The sequence below is a fragment of the Pteronotus mesoamericanus genome, unplaced genomic scaffold (genome assembly GCF_021234165.1).
Source record: "Pteronotus mesoamericanus isolate MK-2021 breed Mesoamerican mustached bat unplaced genomic scaffold, CSHL_Meso_final contig_82, whole genome shotgun sequence".
In the NCBI taxonomy this organism is placed as follows: Eukaryota; Metazoa; Chordata; class Mammalia; order Chiroptera; family Mormoopidae; genus Pteronotus; species Pteronotus mesoamericanus.
In genome coordinates, this window is record NW_026555265.1 from 28,766,591 (window position 1) to 28,788,781 (window position 22,191).

The 22,191-nt window shown below is 36.3% G+C and overlaps 1 pseudogene; it reads right to left on the bottom strand.

Annotated features, from left to right (window-relative positions):
• Window positions 1-393: 393 nt before the first annotated feature.
• Window positions 394-1,138, bottom strand: LOC129080020 (proline-rich protein 3-like; annotated as a pseudogene).
• Between the last annotated feature and the right edge of the window lie 21,053 nt (window positions 1,139-22,191).

Below are 22,191 nucleotides of genomic sequence, written 5' to 3' on the forward strand. Positions count from 1 at the left end.
TAGGAGAAAGGAATAGTAGGAAACTGCTCGAGGACTCAGGAATCAAGGACGGAACTGGGGCTGGATGGACAGATGCACAAGAAACAGCACCAAATAAGTGTCCTGCTCAGCAGTGAGTTGGCGAGGGAAAAGAGGATCCAGGAGGCACCTGAAGGGACCAAAGAAGGGACACTGAAGGCGAGTCTCTAGAGGCTGATCAGAAGCGTGCACACTGTGCACCAGTGATGAAACACAGCTCTGGACCACACAATGGAGACGTGGTGGAAGGGGGTGGGAGTCACTGACTGGGGATGGTGGGTCGAACAATATCATGGTAACTGTCAGGGGGCCACAAGGAAATATGTGGTGGCTGGGTCACAGAGGACTCCTTCCATCTTGGAGGCGAAGGCAGTCTCATAGAGGAGGTCCATTGATGCCTGGGTGATAGAAGGCACAGAGGTCCTCATGTTGACAGTGGCCCTTTTTGGCAAAATGTAGGCAAACAAGGAGGTCGGCTTTGCCTTCCAATATCTGGGGTTCATCCTTGGACAGGCAGGTATGCTTGACAAGTGACCAGCTTTTGAGCCTTTGGGGATGTCTCTGTTTTTTGTGAAAGCCTCCGCTGGAGGGACTACTGTGGCTTGGTCTGGGAAAAGGAGTCCCGGCACTGCCCTCCCCACCAACCATAACCATATGGGCCAGACGCAGGACCTAAGCTGCCCCACATTGGGCCTCTACCTCAGGGAGCAGGTGAGAGAGTCAGCAGTGGTGGAATCATCAGTCCCCTTTAACCAGGGGACCTCTGTGAAGAGAGTCTGCATTCTTTTGTGTCTGGCTCCTTTTGCTCAACATCATGTTTGTGAGATTCATCCAGGTTGCCTGTATCAGGAGTTCATTCTGATTGCAGTGTAGTATCCCATTGCAAACACACACAACAACTTATTTATTCATTCTACTGATGGTGGACATGTGGGTGGATTCCAGTTTGGCTCTGACTTGGGGTCACCAGGCTTTCCATTGGCCATGGGGAGAGGGCCTAGAAGGCTGGGTGGTCCCGTAGGACTCCCATCATCTTCATCTCTGGTCTCTTCCTACTTTAGTATTTGGGGTCCAGCAGCAGATGTTGCTGCTGCTGAATCTGCTTCTTTCATTTGGGCATCGTGGTTGCTGCAATGGCTGCAGCAGGATTTGGAGGCAATAACTTCCTGTTTTAAGCATCATTTTACCAATAAGCTGGAGATCCTATTGCTGTATTAAAAAAGTACTGTCCCCTCTTTAGACAAGAACCTCTGTTTCTTAAGTGTTTAGTTATTCCCAGCATTTAGTGCTGTTTCCAAAAGCAAGGTCCAAAGACCACATACATCAGAATCCTCTAGAATAGCGGCCCCCGACCTTTTTGACACCAGGGACCGGTATCACGGAAGATGATTTTTCCATGGCCCCAGGGAGGGAAGATGGTTTTGAGATGATTCAAGCGCATTATATTCAAGCTCATCATCTTCTATGTGGCCCAGTTCCTAACAGGCCTGGAGGTTGGGGAGCCCTGCTCTAGAATGCTTAATAGCAATGCATTTCCCCCAAAATTCCATTTCACAATCTTTGGGATTAGGCAGTGAAATCGTTATTGTGAACACTGCACAGGATCCTTATGGATATTATAGTTTAAGAATGATGGGTTTTACTATAAAACTGCATTATAATTATAAATGTGAACATTAGTCATAAGAGCTGTAATTCTACCATTCATTAATTGAAAAATATATAATGAATATACACAGTTAACTAAAATTTTAATGCTAATTTGTCACATAACTTTTATTCATTCACTTATTCATGTTACTGTCATGCTGATACTAGTCCCTTCATTGAATTTACAGTTGCATTGCATAGTATAGGAAATACATATTTTATCTAAAGATACTTGACCCAGCTATGAATCCATGAATATTTACAAACACTCTCTATCTCCCTTGGAGTTTCTTGGGTTGCAGTATAGGAACTACTTTTGGAAATTGTAAGTAGTTTCCTTGTCTATTCGGCAAGAAATAAGACTATTTACTCTTTCCTAGTATCTATAATCTTTTGTACCTATGTAACGTTCATTGACAGAAATAAAGAAACATGTTTTGGGATGCGTTTATCTGTCAGTTCTCTTAAATCCAGGAGAAATTTTCAGGAGAAAACTGTCAATGGTTATCAATTATAAACATAAATTTTCTAATTTCTATTTTGCTAAAGCCACCTTAAGTAAATACTTCTGGTGTAGATTTGCATAATTATTGATTTAAAATAAAATTAATGATATATCTCCTTTGATTTATCAATACATACTTATTAGTAAAATTTATAAGCAAAAAAATTAAAGGTAGCCTCTATATCACTCAAAGATGGCCAATGTTATTTGGGTGGGTTTTCTAGTATGCTTATATTTTTTAAAAGGTTAATACAAGTATTTTTACTAAATAATAAACTATATTATAGATTATGTTATTATAATGTAATAACTATATAATATCTCATAAAGAATGTTCTCCTTACTATAGTTGACTTTAGCATTATGGTATTTTTAAGTATTTATGTAAGTTCATATATTTCAAATAATAAATGACAGTAAAATGGAGATCATGGTTAAAGCACTGTATAAATTTTGAATTTTCTTCAACCAAAATTTAAGAGTAGAAATATGTAGTCAAGGGGCATAAAATATTAAGGTTTTAGACACCTACTTGGAAATTGATTCTCAGAGTTTCCTTGACGTTCCGGATGGCAAAATGTAAATAAATATAAAAATATTTAAAATGATCTTTTATTTAACTTGATTATTAGCATGTATAATAATATAAGTAATGAATAAACTAAAATATTTAGAGCTATTTATTAATTTTAATAGGGAAATACATCAACACATTTTAAAAATAAAATTATATATTTTATATCCAATAAAATAATCTGGAAGCAAAATATATATATAAGAATTGTTTTTGATAAAATGTCAGATTAAAAACAATTATCATATATTTCATTATATATGTATATATTTATATATGGCTTTATATACATATATATGGCTTTATATACATATATATTGCTTGAATATGTAAAAGTATATTATAAATACATATAGGCCTGATAGGAATTCGTGTATTTTTTAATGTTGTATTTAGATGTTTATATATGTACTTATATGGTAAAAAATAGATACTATAATCAGGAAAAAAAGTAGATAAAATTATACCAATTATATTATACCAACCTCAGTTAAGAATGTCATTGTCCATACCTTTGTCAGCCATCATTCTATTTTTAAAGTTAAATGTACTTTTAAATAATTGTACATTATATGCAATGAGGTGAATTAAAGTGTTTTAAATATAAAAAAGGAATATTGGATTAAGATGGCAGAGGAGTGAATGGGAGTCACGCTTGACCTCCTCCCCACAAGACCAAACTGGAATTGCAACTAAATAGTGGAGTAATCACCTGGAAAACAATGGAACAATAGTGAGAGAGGAGCCTTGGAGCCACGGACAGACAGTGGATTCGACTCTCACACATCCCAATGGGTGAGAAGTGCGGTGGAGGCTCGAGAGGGTGGGCTGGGTGCCCACGGGCACCAGCACCAGAGGGACATTGAAACGGCCAGTTAGCTTCCCCCGAGAAGAACAGGGTCTGAATCATAAACAGGGACCCCTAATCTACAGCAGCTAAAACCAAGAAAATACAGACAAAACGCAACCCTGAAAAGCTTAGGGGCGCTCTCTGCCAGAGACAGGTGGCTGGGGATGCAAAAAGACATTTAAAGGGCAAACGCAAAAGTTGCAGAGGCAGCCACCCTCCTTGATCGCTGGGTACAGGCGGCGGCAGGGTGGGCTGGTGCCTGGGAAAAGACTGGTGAGGAAAACTTTGTGAAGAGAACTGACACTGCGGCCGGTGGAGCCCGGGTGATAACGCACCTCCCACTCTGCAGCTTCCATCTCGCTCAGGCCTGAGGGAATCAATTAACCTGCCTTTTGTGCGCTCCGCACACAGCTTGTGCGCGTGTGACCTGCGGGGCTGAGTGCAGACTGTCTGGGAGAGCCTTGAGGAGAGACTGGAGACAATGGCGTTGGGGAAAGAACGGGAGGAGGAACCGGGGAGTCCCGACTCCCTCCCCGTTCCGTAGTCCCCATTGTGGGCTGGAAAGGTGCGACCCCAAAGAGGCAGAAGCGGGGCGCGCATGAACCAGACTGCCTGCGATTGAAACGCAGTCTGCACAGGGGTTGGATCCTCGGCCGAAGGGGTCACAGAACTGCCCAGAGGCCCCTGAGGAGAGACTAGAAATGGAGGCATTGGGGAAAGAACGGGAGGAGGAACCAGGGAGTCCCCACTCCTTCTCCTTTCCATAATCTCCGTTGTGCGGGAAAAGGACACACCCACAAAGAGCCAAAAGCCGAAAAGCACACATAGACACCCCAAAACCACCCAGTGCTGGTGCGCACACTTGCGCTGAGTGGCCGCTAGGGTTGGCGAGTATGTGTGTGGACCGATGCAGGCTTGCGAGGGCTCACCCGGGCTGGCAAGGCCTCCCACAGATTGGCTCCGATATGGCCTGCGAGGGAGGGCACAGAGCGGCAAGGGCAGGCGTAAATTTACCCGCGCGGCCTGCGATTGCAGAGCCGCTCACAGAATTAGTAGATCCCGGGCCAAAGGGGTCACAGAACTGCCCAGAGTCCCTGGAGGAGAGACTGGGAACAGGATTAACCAGATAGTCCTGGAGCTGACTTCCTCCCATTTCCGTAGTCTCCATTTGGCGAGGGCAAGCAACATACCCAAAGAGCCAAAAGTGGGGAAAACACACAATAGAAGACCCTAAACTGACCAGTGCCGGGGTGCCTGCTGGCCAGGGGGGCCAGACGAGTATGCGAAGTCGTCAATAAGCCCCCTGGACTGGAGCAAGCATGCAAGAGGGATCCTGCCGCACCGGGGAGCACGCTCAAGGACCCTGCGTGAGAGTGCAGAGCGATCCAAAGAAATAGTACCTCCCTGAGCAAAGGGGTCACAGAGTTGCCTCAAGTAGAAGTCAGACACAGACAGTAGACTCCTGGAAGGCTCAAACAAAAGACCCAAGGTCATATAGGGTCAACAACTGACATCATCAGAGGCAGGCCCAGAAAGAAAAGTAAAAGGATAAATCAATCAATCAATCAATCAAAAGACCCACCTACTACCATGGAAGTTTAATCCACAAAGTCAGGAAATCTAGACAGCCCAATTGAAGCAGAAGCAAAAATAAATAAAAAAATAAGTAAATTACTTAACAGACTCTCACAAAAATGGGAGGAAAGGAAGTTGCCCCCAAATGTGTGGGAAAGGGGACTCCCCAAAGACAGAGCTAAATGAAATAGAGGCAAGGGAACTATCAGATATTGAATTGAAAACAATGGTTCTAAGGAAGCTCAGTGACCTCAGCCAGCTCAAAGAGAACTATGAGAAATGGCAGAGAAACTATCAGGATCTTACAGCACCCTATATCAACCTAGAAAAAGACATAGAAGCTATCAAGAAGACACAAGAGGATATGAAGAATACCATTTCTGAATTGAAGAACACAGTAGAAGGAATCTAAAGCAGGCTGGATGAAGCCGAGGATCGAATCAGTGAGATGGAGGATAAGGTAGAAAGAAGCTTCCAGAAAGAACAATAAATGGAAAAAAGACTCAAAAAGAATGAAGAGGCATTTAGGGAAATTCAGGACAACCTGAAACGCAATAATATCCATATAATAGGGATACCAGAAGGAGAAGAATAGAAGCAAGGGATAGAGAACCTCCTCGAAAAAGTAATGATGGAAATTTCCCTAATTTGAGGAGAGAAAGGCTCTCATGGATCCAGGAGGCACAGAGGACCCCACTCAAGAGGGACCCAAGGAGGCCCACTCCAAGACACACCATCATGAAAATGGCAACTATCAAAGACAAAGAGAGAATCCTCAAGACAGCAAGGGAGAAGGAGAAAGTAACATACAAGGGGGCCCCGATACGCCTAGGAGCTGACTTCTCAACAGAAACACTACAAGCCAGAAGGGAATGGCAACAAATATTCCAAGCCATGAAAAGCAAGGGCCTACAGCCAAGGCTGCTCTACCTGGCAAGGCTCTCAATTAAAATAGAAGGGGAAATAAGGAGTTTCCCAGACAAGAGAAGGCTAAAAGAATACATCTCTACCAAACCAGCACTTCAAGATATGCTAAGGGCACTGGTTTAAGAAGATGAAGGAAAAGAATGAGAGAGAGAGGAACACAAGTACAAAGAGAAAAGATGAGTAAGTTTCTATCAGTAATATCTCTCAATGTGAATGGACTAAATGCCTCAATCAAAAGAAACAGGGTAGCTGAATGGATAAGAAAACATGATCCACACATATGCTGCCTACAAGAGACCCACCTCAGAGCAAGAGACCTACACAGATTGAAAGTAAGGGGATGGGAAAAAATATTCCAAGCAAATTGACAAGAGAAAAAGGCCGGGGTTGCCATACTTGTATCAGACAAAGTAGATTTCAAAACAAAGGCCATAAAAAGAGACCCAGAAGGGCACTTTATAATACTTAAAGGAAGAATCTATCAAGAAGACATCAACATTGTAAATTTATATGCTCCCAATATAGGAGCCCCCAAGTTTATAAGGAAATTGTTGGATGACTTCAAAAAAAGATATAGACAGCAACACACTGATAGTAGGGGATTTCAACACCCCACTGTCAAAAATGGACAGATCTTCCAAACAAAACATTAATTAACATATTGTGGCGCTGAATGACACACTGAATCAAAGAGACATAACTGACATATATAGAACCTTAATCCCAAAGAAGAAAAATACACATTCTTTTCAAATGCTCATGGAAGTTTTTCAAAGATAGACCACATGATAGGACACAAAACAAACCTCAGCAAATTCAGGAAAATTGAAATAATACCAAACTTTTTCTCGGACCACAAGGGCTTGAAACTGGAAATCAACCTCAAAGAGAAACTTGAAAAACTTGCAAACTCATGGAGACTGAACAGTAGACTATTAAACAATGAATGGGTCAATAATGAGATAAGAGAAAAAATAAAAAAATTTCTGGAAACAAATGAAAATGAACAGACAACAGTCCAAAACCTATGGGACACAGCAAAGGCAGTCCTGAGAGGGAAGTTCATAGCAATGCAGGCTTACCTAAAAAAGATAGAAACATTTCAAATAAAAGACCTAACACTGCAACTTCAAGAACTGGAGAAACAACAACAAATAAATCCCAGAGCAAGTAGAAGGAAGGAACTAATCAAGACCAGAGCAGAACTGAATGACATAGAGACGAAAAGAACAATTCAAAGGATCAACCAAGCCACAAGCTGGTTCTTTGAAAAGCTAAATAAAATTGACAAGCCTTTAATCAGACTCATCAAGAAAAAAAGGGAGAGGACCCAAATTAATAATATCAGAAACAAAAGAGGAGAAATAACAACTGATACCACAGAAATACAAAGGATTGTCAGAAACTACTATGAACAATTATATGCCAAGAAATTTGAAAACCTGGATGAAATGGACAAATTTTTAGAAAAGTATAATCTTCCAACACTGAAGGAGGAAGAAACAGAAAGGTTGAGCAGACCTATAACAGCTGGGGAAATTGAAGCAGTAATCAAGAAACTCCTGGCACACAAAAGCCTAGGGCCGGATGGTTTCCCAGGAGAATTTTACAGAACATTTAAGGAAGAGCTAGCTCCTGTCCTTCTCAGACTATTCCAAAAAATCCAAGAGGAGGGAAGACTCCCAGACTCTTTCTATGAGGCCAGCATCACCCTAATCCCAAAACCAGATAAAGACCCTACAAAGAAAGAAAACTACAGGCCAATCTCGCTGATGAGCATAGATGCTAAAATCCTCAATAAAATATTGGCAAACCACATCCAGCAATACATTAAAAAGATTATACACCACGATCAAGTGGGATTCATCCCAGGGATGCAGGGATGGTTCAATATATGCAAGTCAATAAACGTGATACAAAACATAAACAAAAGAAAAGACAAAAACCACATGATCATCTCGATAGATGCAGAAAAAGCATTCAATAAGGTACAGCACGCATTGATGATCAAAACACTCAGCAAAATGGGAATAAATGGGGCATTCCTCAAAGTAATAAAGGCCATATATGAAAAATCTACAGCCAACATGATACTCAAAGGGCAAAAACTGAAAGCTTTCCCACTAAGATCGGGAACACGACAAGGATGTCCGCTTTCACCGCTTCTTTTCAACATCATATTGGAAGTCCTAGCTACAGCGGTCAGACAAGGAAAAGAACTAAAAGGCATCAAAATAGGAAAGGAGGAATTAAAGCTATCATTGTTTGCAGATGACATGATAGTGTACATAGAGAACATTGTAGACTCTACCAAAAAACTCCTCAACCTAATAAGTGAATTTGGCAAAACAGCAGGATACAAAGTCAACATTCAGAAATCAAAGACATTTTTGTACACCAGCAATGCAATAGAAGAAGAAGAAATCAGAAAAAAATACCATTTGCTATAGCAAGAAGAAAAATAAAGTACCTAGGCATAAATTTAACCAAAGAGGTAAAAGACCTGTATGTAGAAAACTATACAACATTGAAGAAAGAAATTAAGGAAGATACAAATAAATGGAAGCATATACCATGCTCATGGATTGGAAGAATTAATATCCTCAAAATGTCCATACTACCAAAAGCAATTTATAGATTCAACGCAATCCCTATTAAGATACCAATGACGTATTTCACAGAAATAGAACAGACATTTCAAAAATTTATATGGAACCATAAACGACCCTGAATAGCAGCAGCAATTTTGAGAAAGAAAAACAAAGTAGGAGGGATCACAATACTGGACATCAAACTCTACAACAAAGTCACTATACTCAAAACAATCTGGTACTGGCACAAGAACAGACCCATAGACCAGTGGAACAGAATAGAAAGCCCAGAAATAAGCCCAGGTCTATATGAGCATCTAATATTTGAAAAAGGGGACAGAAGCATAAAATGGAGCAATAATAGCCTCTTCAACAAATGGTGCTGGGAGAGCTGGATGGCTACATGCAAAAAATTGAAATTGGATCCTCAGCTGACACCATACACAAAAATAAACTCAAGATGGATAAAAGACTTAAATATAAGTTGCAACATCATAAAAATCCTAGAGGAGAACTTTGGCAGGAAAGTCTCAGATATCCCACGCAGCAATTTTTTCACTGATATGTCTCCTAAAGCAAGGCACATAAAGAAGGAATAAACAAGTGGGACCTCATCAAAATAAGAAGCTTCTGCATGGCAAAAGAAAACATCAGCAAAATGAAAAGGGAACCAACCGTATGGGAAAATATATTCGCTAATGACACATCAGATAGAGGTTTGATCTCCAAGATATATAAAGAACTCACTCGACTCCACTCCAAGATGACAAACAATTCAATCAAAAAATGGGCAAAGGACCTGAGTAGACGCTTTTCCAAGGAGGAGATACAGAGGGACCAGAGGAATTTGAAAGGATGGTCAGCATCACTAGCCATCAGAGAAATGCAGATCAAAACCACCATGGGGTACCACCTCACACTGGTCAGACTGGCCATCATAACCAGAACAACAAACAACAGGTGCTGGCGAGGCTGTGGAGAAAAGGGAACCCTAGTCCACTGTTGGTGGGAATGCAGACTGGTGCAGCCACTGTGGAAAGCAGTGTGGAATTTCCTCAGAAAGCTGAAAATGGAACTGCCTTTTGATCCAGCGATTCCCCTGCGGGGACTATACCCTAAGAACCCAAAACCCCAATACAAAAGAACCTATGCACCCCAATGTTCATAGCAGCACAACTGACAATAGCCAAGTGTGGGAAGCAACCTAAATGCCCATCAGTAGATGATTAGATCAAAAAACTATGGTACATATACACAATGGAATACTACGCAGCAGAAAGAAAAAAGAAGTACTAAACTTCGCAACAGCATGGATGGAACTGGAGAGCATCCTGCTAAGCGAAATAAGCCAGGGAGCGAAAGACAAATACCATATGATCTCACCTATAAGCGGAACCTAACCAACAATACAAAGATGCAAGGCAAATAAGACCAGCAACACTGAAAGGAAAAGAAACCAACAGAGACAAGAGTGAAGGAGGGAGGGGGCGCAGGGAAAAGGAAGGGAAGGGGAAAGTCAAGGAACATATAGCAAGGACTCATGGACCAAACCAAAGGGGAAGAGCTGAGGGAGGGAAGGAGGGAGGGGGCAAGGGAAAGTGGTGGGGCGTAAGCAGACAAATGTATTTGAAAAAATAAATTTAAAAAATTAAAAAAAACAACTAAGAGATGAAATTAGGAAAAAATATTAGATTTATATACTTGTAATGGTTTGAATAATATTTTCACTTATTTTCTTGAACAGTGTGTAATTCTTATGAAAAAATTTCAAGTTTAATTTTTAGTAAATAAATAAATAAATATAAAGGGAAATGCTGATGAAATACTGGTGTGAATAAAAAGCAAATGCTTTCACATTGAAAGTTTGATAGAATACACACCTGAATCACAATGTTAAAGTGATATAGACACAAACTTTATTTATGCAGCAATGTAATCTTTTGTTATATTTTTAAATTATAAATATTAGAATTAAATTTTAAATAAAAATGTAGGCTAAATTTTTGAAAACTAGAAAACGCTATACTTTCTAAACCATGTTTGTGTAGCTGTGATTCTACATTTGTTTAAGATTAGAAAATGTAGACCTTTCAATCATGAAACTTAAAGGGTTGCATTAATGGCATTAAATTTCTAGTTGTTAAATAAGTGTCATATTAACTAAACCTCTCTTCACTGAGATCCTAATATTTTTAGTGAATGTCGTCATCAGGAATATTCCTGACAAGGTTTTATTTACTAAAAATAAGATTTGCAAATGTTTCATGCAAATATGATCCAAAACATGACAGACAAATAAATTTCATTTTAAATCAAAAAAAAGAAAAAAAAGGAATATTAATATATGTATATATTTTTTTCAATGTAGAAGTCTTGCAGCTAGAAAGTACATTGCATGAAAGTATTCATTGCTTTACCCAAAGTTCAAAAATAACTTTGACTTGCGAAAATAATTTTGGCTTTGGAAAAACATATCTATGAATGACTACTAATGCTGGAATGATTAAGGGCTGCTTCCTGAGAAGTAGATGTCATTGGTTGGGGTGTTCACTAGCCAGTCTGATGTCTGACAAGATGATATTTTGCCAGATGATTCATTGGGTTTAATAAATGAACAGATATTTGTGTTCTTGGGCGGAAATTTCACTCGTTTTCTCCTTGCACTATGTCTAATAAGACCATATTTATTGGCAACTACATTTTGACCTATGTAAAACAGTTTGATATGTACAAAAACTTCTATTACTTTTCAAATGATTTGACAATTGCTAACAACTCTGGAATAAAGACACCATAAATATAAGTGAAATAGCATGTATATACTACAAATTAGGAATAAAATTTTGAAAGTCATCTCTGTGAAAGACTTTATAGAAATACCTGTGATATTTTTAATTCCTGACAATTGTTTCAAATAAAGATATGATATATTAGATGACATTAATCTCTATGCATAATCACTAAAATATATTAGCTCTTTCCAATACAATTTAAAATCTGCTGATAGACTATCTACTTCAAAATAGGTGCAAGCTGATCCTGGTGCCTGTGAATGAGATTCTGCGCTTTAAACACAGAATGGGAAGCCAGTGCTTTCACTTCTCTTTTTGAACTTATTAGTGATTACATTTTTTTGCTACATTCTTTGGAAAAATTGCTCAACTTTTAATAATGTATCTGCAGTTTCACATTAACGATTACAACATTTTTTGCTATGCTTTTTGGAAAAATTGCTCAACTTTTAATAATCTGTCTGCAGTTTCACTTTTAAGATTTTTTTAAAATTTGTTTTAAATTGTATTTATTTTTATACAGAGGAGAAGGGAAGGAAGAAGAGACAGAGAGAAACATTAATGTGTGGCTGCCTCTCTCACACCTTCCACTGGGGACCTTGCCTGCAACCCAGGCACGTGCGCTGTCTGGGAATGCAACTGGAGACCCTTTGGTTTGGAGGCCGGCATGCAATCCCCTGAGCCACACCAGCCAGGGTCACTATTAGGGTTCTTATATACACTTGTGGGTTTTCCACAGTTAATGTTGAATAGATTATCTGCTATCAAAATGTGCATGTTACCCATTTACATAGTTTTATAAGAATTGTAATTTTCTTTCAGGTTATCATATAATGGTATAAAAATTAAATTACTGATGTTAATATGTATAAGTGAAATAATCATTTTATAAATTAAAAGTAAAGAAACTAATGGTCTCAAATGAGTAAACTGAACTTTCTCAAGGAAATGCACAATAATCTAGATGTTTTCTTTTCTATTATTATAAAGACCAAAAAAAACATGTGTTTACATTCTTTTTATAATAATTTCCCTTCTTTTGTCATAATAGGTGGTCATAAGAGGTGTTATCATTGTCTCCATATTCCAGGAAATTTTAATATTTGCATATGTCAATTTTCATTACATTAGAAAAGTTCCTTCTCCTAGCTCTAGATGGCAGTGAAGAACTAGTAGGTTTTTCATATGCACCAGCCTTTGTTCACAAAAGAGAATGTATTGGGTAGGACGGTGGAGAGACAAGAGGCCCTTCTCCTAGGCAAATATTTCAAAGGAAGTATGTTGTCATTATTATCCTTGAATATGATGAGCATTTTAAGTAGTTCATGCTACTGAACCTTTCATTTTGATGTGTTTGATTTTAGAAATGAGTGTCATTCTCTGTCTACATGATTTATATTTAAGCCACTTATATCTACTTTCACTTGTGGCTTCCCTTTCTCTAAAGAGCCAAGACAGAAGAAATTGAATGTGCAGTGAATAGCCTTTCTATCCCTCTAAATCACTTCAGACATTTTTTTCTGCTCTTAGAGGCAATTAATTTCTAAAGTTAGTGTTATGACAACAGTCGGTGATACCATATACATTTTTATTCAATATATAAAGAACCAGTGCATGTACAACTGCTAAACATACACACACGCACACATACACCTGCCATATGGTAAATACTATACAATTACAGATTTAAAAAACTATATGCAAGAGTTCTCCAGAATTTTAGAACATCACATTACAATATTTTACATTAGGTTTCTTTACTCTTTCTTTTGACATACTATGGCTAAAGTGCAATAGCCACCTCCAGCTGGTTCTAACCCTAACGTTTACATTTTTAAGAAGCCTTTAAAAACTTCACAATTGGCTAAGTAATATATAAGTTCCATGTAATTTACACACTGAATTTCTTTTTGTTTTGTTACAGCTTTATATTTATCAAATGAACTAAATTCGGGATTTCAATTCAGCAAAAGTTTTACATTGGCCTTTAAAAAAAACATACTCTTGAATATACCACTAGATGGCAGAAAAAGATCAGAAAAGTTTCATTACATACCCATACATTAACATGTATAGAGCATTTAAATCTTACTGGAATTACATATATACATTAAATATTATTTAATTATGTTTTAATTATCAATAAATCATGCTTTATAAATTTTATCAAATATATTTTAATATGGAGAATTTTATCCTTTATTTGGTATGTGCATACACATGTATATAGTGATATACGATACATTTCTGATACATATGCACAGTGTGTGTATGTATGTGTGAGTACTAACAGCTTGTGTATTCTATATAGGACAATACTTGAGAAAAAACAAAACATAAACCAACCCTATGACACCTTACACAGCACATGTTCTCTTTGGCTTAACTCCTATATTAATTTCAACTTTTTTCTTTCCAACTAGGAATAATTAAATATTAACTATTGTTATTTTTATAAAGTTTAATACTAGATTTTGTTATTTCACATATATTAATGCATTTAAATCACTATATTTTATCATTCTACACACTGATCACTTTCAAATTCTCTTAATATTTATTTACATAGGGCTATTGAGTCATCAAAAATTTCAAACAGTTTTTGCCTTTTAAGTATGATGCTGGCAGTGGGTTTGTCATACATGACCTTTATTATATTTAAGTATGTTCTCTCTATCCCCACTTTGTTGACAGTTTTTATCATAAAAGGGCGCTGGATTTTATCAATAGCTTTTTCTGCATTTATTGATATGATCATGTGGTTTGTATTCATTTTGTTTATGTGGTGAATCACATTTATTGATCTATGAATATTGTACCAAACTTGCATTCCCAGAATAAATCCCACTTAATCATGGTATATAATCTTTTTGATGCATTGCTGTATTCAGTTTGCCAATATTTTGTGGAGGCTTTTAGCATCTATGTTCATCAGGGATATTGGCTTATAGTTTTCTTTTTTTGTAGTGTTTTTATATGGTTTTAGAATTAGGATAATGCTGGCCTTCTAAAATAAGCTTGGGAGTCTTCCCTACTCTAGAATTTTTTGAAATAGTTTGAGTAGGAGAGATATTAGATCTTCTAGGAACATTTGGTATAATTCATCTGTGCAGCCATTCGGTCCAGGGCTTTTGTTTGGAGTTTTTGGATTACTGCTTCAATTTCACTAGGTGTAATCTATCTATTCAGATTATCTGATTCTTTCTGATTTACTGGTGGAAGACTGTATGTTTCTAGGAATTTACCCATTTTGTCCAGGTTGTCCAGTTTGTTGGCATATAGCTGTTCATAATATTTTCTTACAATCCTTTGTATTTCTTTGGTGTCAGTTGTTATTCCTCCTCTTTCATTTCTGATTTTATTTATTTGGGTCCTCTCTCTTTTTTTTCTTGATGAGCCTAGTTAAAGTTTTATCAGTTTTGTTTATCTTTTCAAAGAACCGTTTCTTGGATTCACTGATCTTTTGTATCACTTTTTTAGACTCTATTTCATGTATTTCTGCTCTGATCTTTATTCCTTCTTTTCTCTTTGGGCTTTATTTGTTATTCTTTTTTCAAGTTCCTTTAAGTGTAAAGTTAGATTGTTTATTTCAGTGTTTTCTGTCAAAGTCACTAATCATCAGAGAAATGCAAATTAAAATCACAATGAGATACCATCTCACACCTCTCAGAATAGCTATCATCAATAATCAACAAACAGCAAGTGCTGGAAAGGATGTGGAGAAAGAGGAACCATTCTGCACTGTTGGTGGGAATGCAGGTTGGTGCAGCCACTGTGGAAAGCAGTAGGGGGGGATCTCAAAAAATTAAACATGGCTTTTTGACCCAGTGATCCCACTTCTGGGAATATATCTCAAGGAACCCAAAACACTAATTTGAAAGCACATAAGCACCCCAACATTCCTTGCAGCATTATGTACAATCACCGAGACATGCAAGCAGCCCAAGTGTCTATCAATAGATGAGTGGATAAAACAACTATGGGACATTTACATATAGGATACTACTCAGCTGTAAAAAAGAAAAAAATTTGAATTTGAGCATAAAGGAAAAAGGACTCATGAGTATGAACAGGATGGTGATTGTGGGGGGAGGGGATACAAGGGGACTAAATGGTAATTGAAACAAATACAATAAAAAATAAATTAAAAAAAGAAAAAATAATTCCAAACAACTATGATATTTAAAGAAATGTTCCTACTTCTATATTAGAAGAATTTGGTAAGAAATTAGAATATTCTTTGTAATTAATCTTCATTTGATTAAAAAGAAGCATATTTTTGTCTAGACAGAAAACAAGGAAATTAATTAGAGTTAGTAAATTTGGATCCAGTTTTGTCTCCACAACTATTACATTCTGTGATCTTCAGCAAATCAATAGTCAGATGCCAAAACAGGTGAAAAAAAAATTGGTTACCAAAAGTTCTCACGGAAAAGAGAAAATGATTTCATTAATGTATGAGTGATATTTTTTAATTGCCAGTTTTTAGAAAAGGTTAGAAGAAATGATGTTGATTCAATTGTATTACATTAATTCAATATTTTCCTAACCTTGCTTTTTACTTTAAGGTTGAATTTTTACAGATTTATCCTTATGTTCAGTCTTGACTAATCGTTTTTTTCTTCCCCTTCCCATCCTTATCACTTATCACTTATCTTCCAACATTCCCTCCCCATTTCTTTTCTTTTATTGTTTGGATGGGTGATTCGGAATATAAAAATTTTTCAAAAAGAAATTAAAAGTTTATGATTTTAGAGTTAGTTGGAGAAAGGAGTTTTCTGTTTTCCTGAACTCCTTAAGAATCAGGAAAAAATGGACTTATTGATTTACAATTTTGCATAAATATATAATGCTCACTATAAGGAACTTTCTCACAGATTTGCTAAGCAGAAATTTGAGAGTCAACTGTAAAAGTTTTCTAAAAACGGGTTATTATTTGTTTAAATATGTATAATCCTAAGATAGATAAATAAATAAATAAATAAATAAATAATAAGATTTTTAGTCCTTGATTCCATGGACAATATGCTCCTCCTAAGTAGATAAATCATTTTATACGTATGTTTGCAAACCATTGAGAGATATATGTGTGTGTGCTTGTGTGTATATTTAGTCTTCATCTGAGGATATATTTCTTGATTTCAGAGAGAGAGGAAGGAAAAGAGAAAAAGGAGAGAAACATCAGTGTGAGAGACAAACACCAGTAGGTTGCCTCCTTTATGCAGAATTCTGCTACCTAGACCTTTTTCATTTGGGTTCTAGGCTACAGAATCAGCCTCTATCTTAGTCTCAATGAAAAGGTAAAATCAGAACATCTCACATTTTAATGGAGACTTTTTTTATTTAATAAACCCTTATATATAATTTGTTTTTTCTCATTTTTTTGGATTTGCTCCTATAAAGTATTTAGATTGCTCCTATAATCATCCTAGAAAAATTAATCCTTAGTGCAAGTCAATTTGCCAACAGCTGGAGAAGGTTCCCATTCATTCTTTCATCTCAAAAGAGCTTTCAGTGAGGAAAAACAATGAATATCTGTACTTAATCTTTTCCTAAAAGATCATTCACAATATCACTTTAATGAGAAGAATGTCCACCACCTTTTATGAATACTTTGTTTTTCCCAGATAATAATGAATGTTGAGAGATTTTAACAAAGAAGAAAGGAAATGTCACCAATTAAGAACACTAGGTTTTACTATATTCTGCTAAACTTTAAATATGTGCCTGCTTTGTTGTGCTTGAAGTTAGAAGAAACTTAGCAACTGCAAATTCACCATTTAAAAAGATTTTCTACTTTAGAAACTTCCTACTCTCTTTTGTATTGATAAGACTATCAAATTAGAAAAATATGTTCTTATTATCAGTTAAATGTATGTTCTACCTATAAAGTTTTATTTGAGGTTCTCTGAACTTTCCACATCTGGTTATAATAAGAATGAACTACATGCAAAGATTTACTAAAACTCTAACAAATGTATAGGAGAAAGAAATATGTTTTCCCTTCACATTCTATATTTTCTACTAAGATATTCCCTTTCTTGTAACACATGCCATTGTTAAGAAACACGCTGCTTATGGCCCAGATGTTCTCAGTGTCATTCTAAATAGATTGTTCCATAATTGGCTCGTAACTAACTCTTATGTACAATAAATACGGTAAATATTGTCCCTGAATATTTTGCCTGCATTTCTCTATTACATTTTTGTATGTTTATTAACATTTCTTAGTTTTTGACTTTCAAGGAAATTTCCAATTTCATTGAAAACTAAGGTAGTTTTAATGCTAACCAAATGGTATTGTCTGCTTATTAAAACACACACAGGCCCTGGTCAGTGTGGCTCAGGTGGTTAAAGTATTGTTCTGTAAACCAAAAGATCACAGGTGTCCGATTCCTGGTTAGGGCACGTACCCGGGTTTTGAGTTTGATCCCCAGTCAGGGAACATATAAAGGGCAGCCAACTGATGTCTCTCTCTCTCTCTCTCTCTCTCTCTCTCTCACACTTCCCACCCCCTTTCCCTCTCTTCCCTCTCTCTCTAAAAACAATGAAAAAACATCCTTAGGTGAAGATAAAAAATAAAATAAATAAGACACACAATATCATAATGGCTTAAATATTTAATTCTATTTTGAGGATTTTTCAATCTAGGAGTTACCTAACTCTTATGAAATATTGGCAATCTGCTTATAATTCTTCCAGATGCTGGAGAGAATATAAAGGAGTTATAGGACAATGTCCTCATCCACACGAAGTTTAGAGTTCAACCATCTATATAATATCTCAACAGAGCAAAGTTATTTCTTCCTCTTTCTCTTATTTCCTGCCAAGTTCTCCTCAGCTGTTGAGAGTTTCTATGGCTTCTGTCCAAGGAGTTTTTGCTACATAATCAGCACAAAGTGCTTTCTGAAGAAGATCGGTATACAGCCCTATGAGAACAACTCCTGGACACACTGGTCAGCAGTTTCTTGATTGTTTTTCCCTTCAGGGAAGAACACTTGAGATAATGCATTGAAAAGACTGCCAAGCTCAAACTGAGCACCACATTTACACATGAAGTAAATGTGTCTGGTTGTTATCAGATTATGATATTTGTTAATTAATTGGATTGGCATGAATGACTAGACTTCTAGAAACTTTCCAGTCTTCGTAGTAATTCATATGATATCTGCTACGAAGTAAAAGGAGAAGCCTTCAAATTTGTGAGAATGAAAATTAAGACAGATCTTCATTCAGTCTTTTTCAAGGACACTGTTGGATTTTGGGAAGGGCAATCCTTTATTGTGAGGGACTGTCCTGTGCATTACAGAAAGTTTAACGTCCCTGCCTACAAGCAATGAATTCCAATAGCTCTGTCTTCTGAGTGACTGTTAACTGTTAAAGTATCCCAAGTACAGGGTCCGGCAGAAGAAATGCCATAGAGTGTGGCTGACAGTGTACGTGAATATATCATAGGAGATGGACAGCAATTTGAATATTTCATCTAAAATGTCATATGGTATACTTGAATGTGATATCGTTATGTTACAGAATTGCATGCTTATGATTTCATAATAGAAATTTTTATGTAATAAAAAAGGGGCATTATTTGTGCTGGACCCTCTAATTTACTCAGGCATTTGGCAATGGAAGAAGTACCACAGGCCTTAAGAAGCACTGTTAGTTACACTTAAATTAAATTGTTCCCATTAACATTAAATGTGATATGGTTTATATGATAAATCCCTACATTTGAAACATATATACAAAATTAAGCAAAGGAAAACTTCACGCAAAAATAAGTCTCTAAATATCATTGCTGCGAGGCTCAGAGGAAACCTTAAGTATCATTGTTCATTCTTTAATTAGCCTAAAATCGATCTTATAAAGAGAATCATACTTTTTATAGAGATACACAGACCCTTGAAAATGATTACAGCCCCTTCAGTTTATTTTACAGGAAAAAAGCATCCAGGATAAGTTAAACATTGGATGTGGTCACACTTGGATGCTGAGTGTCTGAGGAGAGGTATTCAAAGCCATGAACACATTCATGACTTAAACATTCTAAGAAATGAGAAGTGAAAGCTAGGCATACCAAGACATGCTTTTAATAAATTTCCCAACCTATTCTCTCAAATTGGAACCATTTCAATGGTCCACACTTTTCTCAGTGTAGCACCATTAAAACCTCTTGGGTTAAGGCAAACTTCGTTTTCAACGAGAATGCACTTCTTTGTCTCCCTCTCATTCGTATAGAAATGAGTAAGCCAAAACAGAACTTTCACACCTAAGTCTTATTCTCAATGATTAATGAAATCAAAACTTCTTTGGCTGGTGACATGGTCTCCTAACAGTTGGATCTGAACTGTTGTAAGTATTTCTTTGAACATTTTATTTCTAGTGGCCCATTATTCTTAACTGAGATAAACAGTTTCCTCAAAAACATTTGAACATAAAATAATTGATCTTATGTGATTTAGTCAGACTATTCATGAAGTAACAATGATTCCAGATTGAAACCCATGGAACATGACATATGCATCCCACAGGTTGATTTTTTTTTTCAGTTCTTACTTGTGATAGAAGGTCATCTTAGGTGGAAAATAGATCTGTGAAATTCAAAGATATCACTACTGTTATTTCTCCTCTTACCTTGATGCTTGTCATTCTATCACAGAGAGAATAAAATGAGTTGGGCCCAACTTATTCTTCACTTAGCCCAGCTATTTATATTATCTTATTGTTTCCCCTTTTCTAGGTAATATCTGTTAATTATTGAATAAGTCTTTCCATGATTTTCCAAGGAATCAAAGTTAAATTGTCCAGGCTAAAATTATATATTCTTTTTTATTATTTGTTAAAGAGAGAAGGTACATATGCTATTTTTCTATTTTTCATAAATTTTCCTTTTTTTCTGTTCAGGATTGTAATAAATCAAAATCCTGGCTCCAAAATCTTAACAGTTTACTGCTTTCATTTTACCCATATTCCCTTTCTACTAATTTCTGCTCCTTTACCCCAGAATCATATTGGGAAATTAGCCTGATAAATTTGCTCTCAGAGTAACCTCACTTGTGATAATTCATTCCTTTTCTACTTATCATGTGAGAGGGGAAGAAAATGAGAGATTAGGAATCTCCTTTAATACAGTCCAAGTTTTATTTCTGTTACTTTTTTTTTCCTCTCCTAGTGTTAATTCACATTCACACTACCCTCATTTTATTCTTTATCCTCAGTCTCTTGAGATCAATGTGGCCTTAGGAATAAATAGGTTGGCAGCTGAAGAAGTCAGTAGACAGATATCAGCTTATCACTCTGCACAAAAGCTTGAGTTAACTAAAGGTGAAAAATATTTCCAAATATGTCTAAAAGTATGAAAAATGTGGCTCTTTCATGCTTGAATAATTGAAAGGTAGCCAAACTATTTCTATGAAACTTAAAAAAAATCAGACTGAGAATAGCATGATAAATTTTGACTCAAATGTCAATTGAGTCAAAAGGTTACAGAATACTTGAAATCAGTGAATTTAAAGAGAAAATGCCTTTTAAATGTCTGAAGTATTATGAGAAAGCAAAGAGATATCCAGTTAGTTATAAATTCTGTTCAGGTAAATGGAAATATAGAAATAAATTTGTATTTCCTTTGTACCTGTCTAAAGCTCACATTGCTCTAATGCCAGTGTATTTACTAGGTAACAGGAATCAAAATATCTTTAAGTTCCTATGGTGAATTTTTAGAAATACTTTGTTTTTTGTCTGATTTTGAGGAAGATGGCCCCTTCCCCATTTGTTGTCTCAGAAGAGACATTATCACACTCCATTACTACTCTAGAGGAAGGAAGAGTGTCAATAATTTTGAATTATTGGTTGTGTCAAAAATTCAAAATTTCAAAAGATTATAAAATCAGTCTGGAATAATTATGCAGAGAAATTTTAGATCCTTACTTGACATCCTGCACAAATGCAAGGAAATACTTATATTTCCTTTGATTGTGGAAAATAGATTTTGTTCTACAACTTGTTTTTACTTCTTTATATGCACACATATGCTGAAACAATACTCATAGTGAGCTGCATGGAAAATAAAACAATCAACTTAACATTGAAAATAGGTGCCAAATAAATGGCTCTTGCTAAAGAAATAAGTGAATTTCCAGGCCCTAGATCCTGAGGTTAGATATTTATACAGAATAAGTGGGGTCTTGGGAAAAACCCAACTGCTAAGGTTGTATTGCTCTTTCACGTCTTATTTCCTTCTGGTTACAAAAAAGGCTTGAATTGAGAATGCAAACATGTACTTGAAGGTTTAGTTTTATATCATGGTAAACTGTCCAAAATTTATGATGAAACGATTTGCAACATAAAAGAATGAATAGAAACTATAAACACAGAGATTACACTTGTTTATGCCTCAGGCTTAGCTTGATTACTGAAACATGTGTGAAGACTCAAGAGTCTCGTCAACGTTGTCACCTCCACCTCATAAACTCCACGTCCTTGTCCTCCAAGAAAAAGGTATTGTAATGATTCTCATTGTTAATCACTTAACAGTTTGATGGTTAAAACATTAAAGTAATAAATATTAATGCTTAAGTTAGAAAAAAGCTCTGTAGTAAAGATATTTTCTTTCCCTTTACTTTTTATTTTCTATGTGAGATACATTGGAATTTTCCTTTAAAAGAAAAAAAGTTCAGCATGTCCTGCCTTTGTCTGCATATGTTATTTTA